Source organism: Papilio machaon, chromosome 14 (genome assembly GCF_912999745.1).
Source record: "Papilio machaon chromosome 14, ilPapMach1.1, whole genome shotgun sequence".
NCBI classification, from domain to species: Eukaryota; Metazoa; Arthropoda; class Insecta; order Lepidoptera; family Papilionidae; genus Papilio; species Papilio machaon.
The window spans coordinates 1,422,954-1,435,171 of record NC_059999.1 but is presented as its reverse complement, the minus strand read 5'-3'; positions in this window follow the sequence as shown (position 1 = coordinate 1,435,171).

Sequence of the window (12,218 nt, the reverse complement as noted above, 5' to 3'; positions counted from 1 at the left end):
CCAAACATAAATATCGTATTAATTACAATGAACTTTGCACAAGACTTTTTAATAATACGTGGGTATGTGGCACTGTCATAAACTTGCAGTATAAAAAAAATCCCGCGCAAACGTAATTAATGGTGACGTTCCCGCCAAAGATTATTTAAACGTCGAATCAATTCCATTGGCCACCCGCGATATCACTTAAACCAACTTAATAACCAAAATTGACATTTATATCATGTGAAATACATTTTAGAGTGATTTAGTGCACGGGCTTTTTTACCAATATACGAAGAAAGTAATGTAAAAACAAGATTTTATTCCTTATTGAATCAGGCTTGTTTATATTTAAAAGAAAATTAACGTTTTTTTGTGTTTCCAAAAACTGTGGTTGAAATTTGACATGCATAATATTCTTTTAAAAAATTAAAACTTTCCATAACTTTTAATTATTAGCGATTAAGCATCAATATAATAAGCTTTACATAATATCATCCATCGTATAAAATTTAATTCCATTTTATTTCATGGCATAAAATCTAAATTGTCTTTCCATTTTTTGCAAGCAAAAATAAAAGAAGTACAATAAATAATGGTACTTAAAATATATTTTCGAATTAGTGACATCATGAGGCAAAGGCAATTCGGTGAGTCAGCCAACCATTCTGTTCAGATGTTATTATTTAAAGTTGATACACTTTAATTGAATTCCGGGAATTGTTTATCTAATTCTTGTTTATTAAATAAGGAAAATTATTAATAGAGCAATCAAGTGTGTACTTTTGCGAGGAAATACGACTCAATTACTTATTAAGTTTGTACATTGAGCCACTACTTGTTAATAAACACTCTTTTTATCTATGCTTTGCATACTTTCAAAGTTAAGTACACGATTAAAGGATAACGTAATAAATTCCAGGATACAAAAAATAAACACCAAAGTTGTAAGGCTATATGTGGCCACAGTCTGGCAAAGCACATGACTTACTAACATGTCTATGTGTTAATTGCTTTAATGCTTACTTACCAAGAAGAAGTTAAAATAATTAAACAAACGACCTTTGATGTAAACTTAATCTAGATACACGTATATTTACTAAATACTAGCAAACTCCGGTAGATATCTTAAAAAAGTAGATAAACTAACTTTAGGTAGATAATAATTGTTTTGTACCATTATTTCCGCAAGAGAAACCCGTGATAAGTTTTGCATTGTTAGCTTACTGTTAGTGAAAGATTTTATATTCGTTTATTAATTTATTATCTACCTATATATGATCCCAAGACTCAAGCAAACAGTGGTAAGGGTTACAGAGACAGGAGAGAGAGAAAGAATGTTAAGATTGCTTCTCGTTACCCAATCGATTTTCTGTAAATTTCCGTGGAGATCGCAGTTGTTTTGACTTAAAGCGGAACTTTTAAGAACTTTAGAAGTACTGAGGCATAAAAGCCATCACGAACATTACACAAAACTGACTTACTGACATCAAAAAGTCAAAAATAGTTAATTATAGTCGATTTCTTATACTAAGTACACCCCTTAGTGGTCATTGGACACTTAGGCAAAAAGCTACATTTATTTAAAATCTCAATTTCGTGCTGAATCGTTCACTACGTAAGTTATCAATTACCTACACGCAGATTGACGTCACTTCATTGTTGACATGCATAATCGGTGTAGGCAGAAGATACTATGGGCAAGTTGACCTTGTTATAAAAACATTCATATTACTTAAATTACTAATATTATAAATGCGAATGTTTAGATAGATGGATGGATGCAATCGTGGCATCCATCGTGGCATTGTGACAATCGATGGGGGAGGCCTACGTTCAGCAGTGGACGAAATCAGGCTGATTATGATGATCACCGGAACGACTGAACGGTCTTGATGAAATTTGCTACAAATGTAGAACCTAGTCTGAAAGATCACATAGGCTACTTGTTAATTTTTTTTAATTCCTGGACGGAGTCGCGGGCGACAGCTAGTTGACAAATAAATAATAAATAGTTACTATTAATAGTTTACATCAATCGTATGACTGGCTAAAAAGTTATAATGAGCACGTTTTTTATATGTCGACAGTATTTATTAAACCAAAACAAATAAATCATTTTTCCTTAAAATTATTAAAGCTACAACATGTTTGTGTGTATGTGTGTTTGATCATTAGTAAGTGTATATTAGTGCATTAGTGTTCAGCATATAGTTGTTAATTATATTTTTTCTCACACTTTAAAAATACGTATTTGGCTCATTTGTAAATATATCATGTCATGTCTTAATCTATTAAGAAACTGATATTTAAAAAAAAACATTCAGTCTATGGTTCGACGTTGTAACTAGCAAAGGAAACCAAAGAGGTTTTTCTATGTAGGAATCTTGATATAGAATCAATCTATGTTCGGTAGGAGCCATGAAATGATACCCGTTTTGTTTTTAATAATGCCGAGTTTATATATTTTTAGTAGTTATCTTAAAAATACTATAAATGCGAATGTTTGGATGGATGGATTAATGGATGTTTGTTAGAAAGTATCTGAAGACCGGTTTAACGGATCTAAATGAAATTTGGTATAGATGTAGAAGATAGCCTAAAAGAATACATAGGCTAATAATTAAGTTTTTTTTTTAATTCCGCGCACACAGAGTCGCGAATGAAGTCGTAGGTGACAGCTAATTAATAAAAAGTCTAAGTAAAAAATTCCAATTATATTAGTTTGTCTTGCTTGCGTGTTTTTTCAACTTTGCATGCCATGTTTCAACTGGTTTTTCAGAAATAATTATCGGTACAACCATACATTTTAATAATGATTAGAAAATCTATAACAAAAAGTAAAGAAAAAACCTAGCGGCAATTGTAATTGACAGTGAAGTAAAGTGAAGAATTATGGTAGAGCTGATACCACATCCTTTGCTAAACAATTACTTTTACAAATTTACAAATTACAATTAGATTAGAAACTCAAGTAATTCAAGCAACGAGTAATTGCATTTTATAATAAACCAAGAACCAATTGCAAGTCCAAGAAAAAAAATTCGTAGCAGTGTATACATGACCTTAGGTAACTCAGCAGGCGCCTAGCTGGGCCTCATTTAGTGTGAGAAAAATATCCTAACCCTCACCTAGATCTGCGCTTCACACTCGCCACATAGATGGATCTTACGTAAACTATCGTAAGTCACAATTTCGCAATTTAACCACTGTTTTATGATTTTCTAATTAACTGACAAAAACTAATTTCTGTGTAAATTTGAAAGTAACATTAGAAATAAGAAGATCTGCTTAAGAACTTTGCATGTTCATTTATGTTCGTTGCATTTGTTTTGCAAAATTTGCGTTTCAAACGTATGCTAGTTTACGTAGGAACTATCGACATATTAACATCGTATACGGCAGTCGACACCACCTTAGTGCAACTTAAAATAAAACCGGTGACAACATTAAGTTGTGCTACGAATTATTTAATATCGACAAGTACAAAAATTAACCATCTTTAAAAAATAATCATCTTGTAAAATTTATTGCCTACTAATTTTGTTTAGTAATTTTAACTATGTTGTTAACTTCTTAAAATCGTGACATGTTGCGTAATAAATTATTTAAATCCCTTTCTTAGTTTCCAAACAACCTCATTCACTTCAAAAAAGAAAGCTGTCCCCCGCGACTAAGAACGCGCGGAATTTAAAAAAATAAATAATTAGTAGCCTATGTGTTCTTCCAGACTGCATTCTACATCTCTGCCTTTTATCACGATCCGTTGAGTTGTTCCTGAGATACATTCTTCCAAACATCCGTTTAAACTTTCGCATTTATAATATTAGTAAGATTAATTATAAACTAAATAAACAGTGTAAATAAATCATTATCATTTTTTAATTATTATCTGTTGAATGTTTTAGTACGAGATTATATAACATTAAACCAGTAACAGCTACAAGTAAAAATGTCTTCTGCGTATTTACCTTTAGTACTTAATTTTAATTTATTTATATTAAACTAGCGACCCGCCCCGGCTTCGCACGGGTGCAATGCAAAATATACCTACTACAGAATAAATGCACAATTTATTTAAGGTACTTAAATGGATAAGGATTAATGCTGTATTGTTTAAAATCACTTCGTAAAATAATAAAAATGGTTATGCTGGGTTATCCCTAAGAGATAGACATATACCATCGCGGACTTTTTTGTTGAACTTTTTAAGGTGAACAATACTGTAGTACATTATTTTGGTCTATCTCGTAGGGTTCAGCCAGCGTTTGCAATATAAGCGCAAAAAAACGTGCTTATTTACGACATCACATTAGAAAACTTTAAATTTATCAGTGTTTCTCTACTATATTATGCATTTATTATACATACAAACCTTCCTTAAGAATCACTCTATCTATTAAAAAAAACCGCGTCAAAATCCGTTGCGTAGTTTTAAAGATCTAAGCATACATACGGACATACAGCGAAAGCGACTTTGTTTTATACTATGTATATTGATGAATCATGATAACTGCAATAAATCTAGACAAAAAGTTATAGGTCAGTTTAGTTCGCGGTTCAATATTAATTGAAACACATATACATAATGTCATATCCATTTATTTGAAATCATTGGAGGCGACCGAGTTTTTCTTGAAAACATGTTCGAACTAAGCATTTTTGTTTGTTCTCAATTCAAGTCGACCCTATTTCAAATAAGGATTGTAATTCATAGTAATCTAATTCTTACAAAATGTGGTTTTTTAAATTCTCAATGAGACATTATTTATTTATTTATTTATTATCATTAACTTATATAGGAACAGCTAAAACACTCACGTACATATATCCGGTGTCGGCACCGACTAGTTTCGAGTCCATCGGGGGCCCTTCATCAGGGTGAGTGGGACTGATATTATTTCGCGTACGCGGCCCGTCGCTCACAAAACGCTTGCTCTAAATCTAATAAGAGAGAATAAACAATGTACGATCTCTCTGAGCCCATCTGCAATTTCCTAATTAAACCAAAGTTTCAAGCTTACTGAATAGTTAATATTTTTTTTAACACTGACAACTTACTAATATTATAAATGCGAATGTTTAGTTGGATGGATGAATGGATGTTTGTTTGAAGGTATATCCGGAACGGGTCAATGGATCTTGATGAAATTTGGCATAGGTGTATGATATAGTTTGGAAGAACACATAGGTAGTCTACTTATTTCGTTTTTTTTTTAAAACCGCGCGGAGTCGGGGGTGATGAGAGTAATATATAAATACACATGTCATCATCTATTCACTGCCAGTCATAGGCCTTCTCTACAGCCTTCAAGCATTGATATCAAATAATAATAGTTTTAGGTTCTGAAATATTTTGGATTTCTAACACAATTTTTCCTTCTTCAATACACCGCCATCAGGTACACTGTTCCTAAATTAAAAGTAGGTCGCACGACGCAAAAAATACAACAGAATCGGCTTCTCAATGCCAATAATGCACTGCCAATTCTGGAAACAAACCGACGGTAATTCACGTGAAACAACCATCATGCCTAATACGTCCACATCAGGTGTATAAACCCTGTCACTAAGACAACATTAAAACCTTCTTTATAAAACAAAATAAATTGAAATATAAACTCTATTGTGAAGATTATAAAAGCTCGTTTAATTTGTGTCTATGAAAATTTAAATTTGTCTAATGACGCGCACGACTTGACGTGTGCTTTTGCACGACCAAATAGATCATAATATTATATTGTATTTCTTTATAAACGCTAACAAAATGACCGCATGACCATATGTAACGTAGTGAGTGCAAGCACGCACCATTATAAATGTATTAGAAACCAACGGGCTTTGTGGGCGTGGGAAATGTACCGCGAAAGTGGCGCCAAAGTTGACAGCTAGCTGGTATCCTGGTTCCCTGACACTCCCACTGACACTTCGGAATGACATCTGTCATATCAATTTACTAAGTTGACAGTTAATTAAGCGATGTTATCCCATAGGATGCGTAGAATTGTTTGAATATTTTTACAATGAAATGAAATCTCGTTCTTTCTTTCTGTAGTATATAGGCTGCGGAATTTCATATTTTTTAAATGACAGAATATAGTAGTGGAAGACCTTTTAAACTTATTGCATAGTATTCAATTTGCTTTTATTTTTATCTAAAACTAGCTTTTACCCGCGACTCCGTCCGCGCGGAATAAAAAATAGAAAACGGGGTAAAAATTCAAATCGATTCAGCCGTTCTTGAGTTATAAATAGTGTAACTAACAAGACTTTCTTTTATATATATATATATACATTATAATAATTAATAACTAATATAAAAACTATAAATTATATAATATCATGATCTTATGAATACATATATCTGTTAATTACATTAATGTTGTAAATTAATAATTAAAAATGTTCAACATAAAAATATATATCTGTCAATCAGGTGCATAATAGATAATAAATGAATGTACAAAAATATGTTATAGATAGAATATCGTAGTACATAATATATTATATACCTAAATACATATAGGATATGGACAATTTGACTCATTAAAATAATATATAAGCAAGATAAAATCCCTTACCTAACCCAATGTAGACACGATTCGGAATTATTTATACCACCCATGATTAGTCAAACCAGGTTAGGCGAAGTTAATAAATATTAATAGCATAACACTAAGATATATACAGTGAGTCAATCGATGCGGGGTTCCAGTAGCACGTTGCCTTTTAAGGTCATTGACCATATATAGCAGTAAGCGCAAAATCTCGACGATTTTGTGATACTGTGCCAATCTGATTGACAACTTTGTTATTTTATTTGACATTACATTTTATTACACCACTTCGTTATGCTGTATTTTGTTTTAACTTCGATCTTTGTGACTTACTGTTACAGAGATACTTTTTACTATTTTAGAGCTCCTATTTACATACAGCCAGTGACTTTTACATATGTAGGTTGGATCAATTGTGGAAGTATTACAGCAGAAAAAAAGAAAAGCGGTGTAAAGTTTTGATTTTTTTTTTTAATTTAATCATGTGCTGCAGACTCTTTTTTTATTTTAGGTTTACCTTCTGTTGCCTTTTTTCTTTATTAAAGTTTATTAAGCTTGAAAGCATAAAGATGCACATAAATAAACAATCACGTATATCAATTGATAGCAGTGATGTAATTAAAAAATCGGAAAAACAGCGAATTTTGTTTTATATGATTTTTATTTATTTTTTCAAAACCTAATTCTGATAACGAACCTATGCCAATCAGATATATCCTTAAGGTAGTTAGTATACATTAACATATACAAGCTATTTTAGATTTACTGGTCATTATAAGTTACCACGCCATGTTTACTATACTAAAGCGAATCTGTCTACGTGTCGCCACGCACCTCAATGTATTTGTCCCGAGTCCCCGTTGCATTAAGGATACGTTTTGTTTACAATAACGCCTCCGCAATAAATCATTGCTATAAATTTAAAGTGAACCTTACGAAACCTTCAAGCTGGCCTGTCAATCTCATCGTACTGCAAAGGTTCTTTCCTAGGGTTGCCACAACAAAATAATTAAGACATACTTGAATATTATTTATTGTTTGTAAAAAAATTAGGTAGATACTATAAATTGAATTATCTATAAAACTACTAGTATTTAAACTGAATTAATTACAAACATCATTCTTAGAAATTTTAAAATAATAATACATAAATTATTTTAAAATATGTATTTCCGTTGTTTTAGTCCAGGTGTCGTCGTTTATTACCAAATCTTCTGTACAAATTTCATTAATTACAATTATTTCGAATAAAAAAACCATATTCATGAACTCATATGAATAAAAAAGTTATATTATTACTTTCGTAAATACTAAAAAATTGTGGCAACCCTTAAAACTACACCCTTCAGTGTGCATGTAAACGATGTAGATTTCCCTTATAGAGGATAAAACAAAGTTGCCGTTACCAACATTGTAATGCGGCTACAATTCTAAATGATATGCAAATATGGATCTTACTAAATCGTATTAACGATTACAATAGCAATTTGTATATGCAAAGTTCTTATGTGACCTAGGTTTGAGCGTCAAAGCACTGTTTAGTTTTTGTAACGGGCTTAGGCACGGCATTATACGTTTTATTTGTATGTTGTTATGGTCATGAATCGCACAAACGTTTGTTAAATTAAACATTGACAAAAACAAATGAATTAATGACAATTAGAAGTAGCAAGCTTTTTGTAGAATGTCAGCGATTTAGAATTTTGTACTTACATATTAAGGTTGCAATTAAAAAAATTATAATAGAAAATTAGTTAATTATTATTACTACGCGATTACTTCGACCACTAGTTGTCCTAGAAAAAAGTTTTTTAATAACCATCTGTTTTTTTTCATTGCTGTCATAAATTTGTTTTGTTATAAAAAAAAATAATTTAGAATTTATCCTTAGCAAATAGTGTCAAAATTGATGTGGTTAACGGGGACAAAATATGAAAATAACTTTTGCCTGAATTTGCGACTCAATCCGCGCGGAATTAAAAAAAAAATCTATGTCAAAATTTTACCGAAATTAGCCATTTAGCCATTCTGGAGGTACCCTCTAATAAACATCTATCCATCCATCTCAACTTTCGCATTTATTGTATTAGTAAGATTGTTTTCGAAATACCATGTTCGCAATACGACCGCTACTTAAATGGTTTAAGTTTAAATATTTTAACAATTATTCTGTTTATTTTACAAATCGAAACACGTTAAATGGCGCGAAAGATAAATTATGTCCGGTGCCGATGCCCACTGAGTTAATTTGTCTATATTTTGCAAATTGGCAACACTTATCGTTCGCAAACACTTTAATTAGTTGGCGGAGGAAGTGAAAAAAAAAACAAGCTGTCATGTGCGACGTAAGAATGCATTAAAACTGTTCTTTGAATTAAATGCGTCATTAAAAGCTGAGAAAATATGATATATTGCCAATACTGTGTCTTCTTTGAGCTCACTAACTTGCTGTCTTACTGGTTTTTTGTTAATCTTTTTGAATTACTTATATCGCTACACAAGGCAATTTTCCGAGAGTGTTGCCTTCTTTAAAAATTTTTGTAGCCTATTATATACTTTATACTAATTGAAATAAGGTCTCTATGATAGTTTACAAATAGCAAATGAATTGTTTCGGTCAGATACCCTCCGGATAGGTTCCAATTAGCACAAACACAAGACTTTTCTACAATGAAGACGGATTCTGTTTTTGTTTCTTGCAAACATGACGTCGACTCGACGAATGTCCGTAGACTAGCATGTTAGTATCAACTTGAGTTTTCATTGCCGTATTCATTGTATCAAATTGTATGTAAAATTTTCTTCCAAAATTATACGTACTCAAAGTTAAGCCTTGTATGTATGTGTTTGTATGTCATCAAAGATTAAGACTTCTCTTACAATAATTACAGAATGAGGACAGAGTGCTTCAAATGGCCTGTCTCAATCGAGTTATAGGCTCGTCGGATTCAATTAAATAATTACACGTATAGTACAAAAATAAATTAAACCGCCTTAGCTTGGCAATCAACCTAAGTAATGATTGATCTTAAGGTGCGTTTCCACTTATAAAATTAGTACATGCAACACATATACATTGGTGGTTTATAGTGCTACGAAGTACCACCAACCCACTCATTAGTTGAAATTCGTCAATAATTAATTATTCAAAATTTTTATTTTTGATTAAAAATCTCTTTAGCCACTTCTTTAACAGTGTCAAATATCACATTTATCTGTGCACAATTTCCTTAAAATAGGGTACAAATTTTTCACTTTACGTATTATAGAAAGTGATAGCCCCTCCTCTCCTTTTCTTCTACTTTTAATTGTCCTCGCCCATTTCATCCCTAATTATATTTATCACAAGACATCACAATGAGAAAATCACCTCCTTCCTTTATTTAAAAAAAATACCACACTTACATATCACTAGTTTGCTGATATCGCGACAAGAAACATACTTTTTTTAATTTATATCATTAAAAATTTGATGAAATTCAAACGTGCAATAGTTTGTAAACGAATGGCGCCAACCGCCGGCGCAGAGACTGGTCTTCAATTACTATAATTACCGGCGCAGCTCCGACTGATTCATGTCAAAGCTCTCCATGATGTCGTAATGTAATCTAATTGTAACAATGTTTTATTAAAAATATATGTGCAAAAAAATCGAGAATTTCGCTACATTTTGCTAACACTTTCGGCAAAAAAAAATTGCAAAAGATTTAAGATCAAATACATTTGAAAAGAAGTTTTTATAATTCTTTATCAAGTAGTAAGGGATTTCATGGCAGTTTTTTTAATAATAATTAATTGGGAAAAGACCCAGTAAGTGAGTAATTCACACTGACTCTCTCCGACACAAAAAATAAAGATGCCTTTTTCAATGATGAGCAAGTTTTGTAAATTCTTAAGTTAAAACTTCTTAAGTTTTATTTAATTTGCTCAATAATTTAAAATGAGATACCAGTAAGATTCAGAAAAATAATACGAACTTGGTTATAAACAATTTTATACTTAATCTATTCGGTCTAGTGATCTAACAAAGATGGGGTATACGAACCGTAACACTTTACGATGCCTTATTTATTTTTAATAAGACAAGGCAAAAGATTCGTTACCATAATGCCAATGAACTCTTATTACGTTTTAATTTACTAAGAAGATAAGAATATTTAAATTTAAAATAGTAAAAAGTATTTTTATTATGCGTTATGCGGAATTAAGTTTTATAATCTTTTAATTCCATGCCCAAAGAATGGTTTTCTTTTTAATACATATTTCTAATGTGAATCTATGAATTAATTAATTTTTGTGACCTTGAATTAACTTTACTAATACTGCTGTGTACTTTAATTTGATAATTTTTTTTTAGTCTCTATAGATCTAATTTAGCGTCATTTTGGCTGCATAAAAAAATATATTTGATGAAAAATGTTTACGTATTAGCGTTCTAGAGCTTCTTTATACGTAAATTTTCGAAAATAGTGATTTTCTTAACATAAATATCTCGTTTAAAATAATTGATAATTTTAATACGTAGGTATTTAAATAAGCTGTTTTACCTTGAGTCCTTATACGCTTAAGCCCAAAATTGCGCAATTAAACATGATGTGCTTTCGCATCGTCACATTATCTCAGCGTCAACTCAGGCTTATCATTTCTACTGTCCAAACAATCACACAAAAACATGTCATAAGTCTGCTATTCACATTTTTTGTTTCATTTGTTTAAACAAAAAAAGAAAAACGTAATTGTAAATCATTTAATTTAAAGTATAAACTTAAATATCCTCACCGAATCCTTACCATAGATCGTTATCCTTACCGAAAAAATACAGGGCTCGTACTCTTGACCGCATATTTATCTCCCGCTGTCACAAATTAACATGCAAATCTGCATTAAGCCAACACCGTGTCAACACTTCACCTTATAAAGTAAATGCATACTTTAAACAACTTTTAAAACTTAGTGTGCAAGTAGAAAAAAAAATATTTTGTAACAAATCAATGTTGTACCTTTTAAATAAATTCTAAAATACGAATTAATTATTCCAAAAATTGCAATTTTATTTTAATTGACACTGCAATTGATGTGTAGCAAGGTAATTTTTAATGTCAAAACACCTTTACAATAGTTATTCTTATCTCTTTTTTTTACAGTAACAATGACAGAGATGGTATATGTTATTACACAAGTGAATTGACAATGAAAACCTACGTGTGTTTTTCATATCTTGGTGACTCGGAACATCGCACGAATCGTTGTGCATAAAATATTTGGTATACCGGGGCGTAAAGGGATGGCAGAGCTTAAGGTAATCGTTGTCCGCGATTTCATTCGCGTGGAATTAAAAAATCTAGTAATAAATATAGTCTGTGTCACCGAGGGACATTGTATTGTAGCTTTCCAACAGTGAAAGAATTTTTTAAATCGGTTTTTTAGTGTCGGAGCTTTATATATTCCACTTTAAAATATTAGTATAGAAGACAAGTATAGTGCAATTTTCTCCCATTTAAAATACCTTTTACTATTTAAATATTAATTAAACTAATATTACGAGTAATATGACTTTATGTTTATTGACGAGTCAATGTTAAATGTTCAAAACTAGCTTTTACCCGCGACTCCATCCGCGCGGAATAAAAAAAAATAGAAAACGGGGTAAAAATTATCCTATGTCCGTTTTTTGTTTCT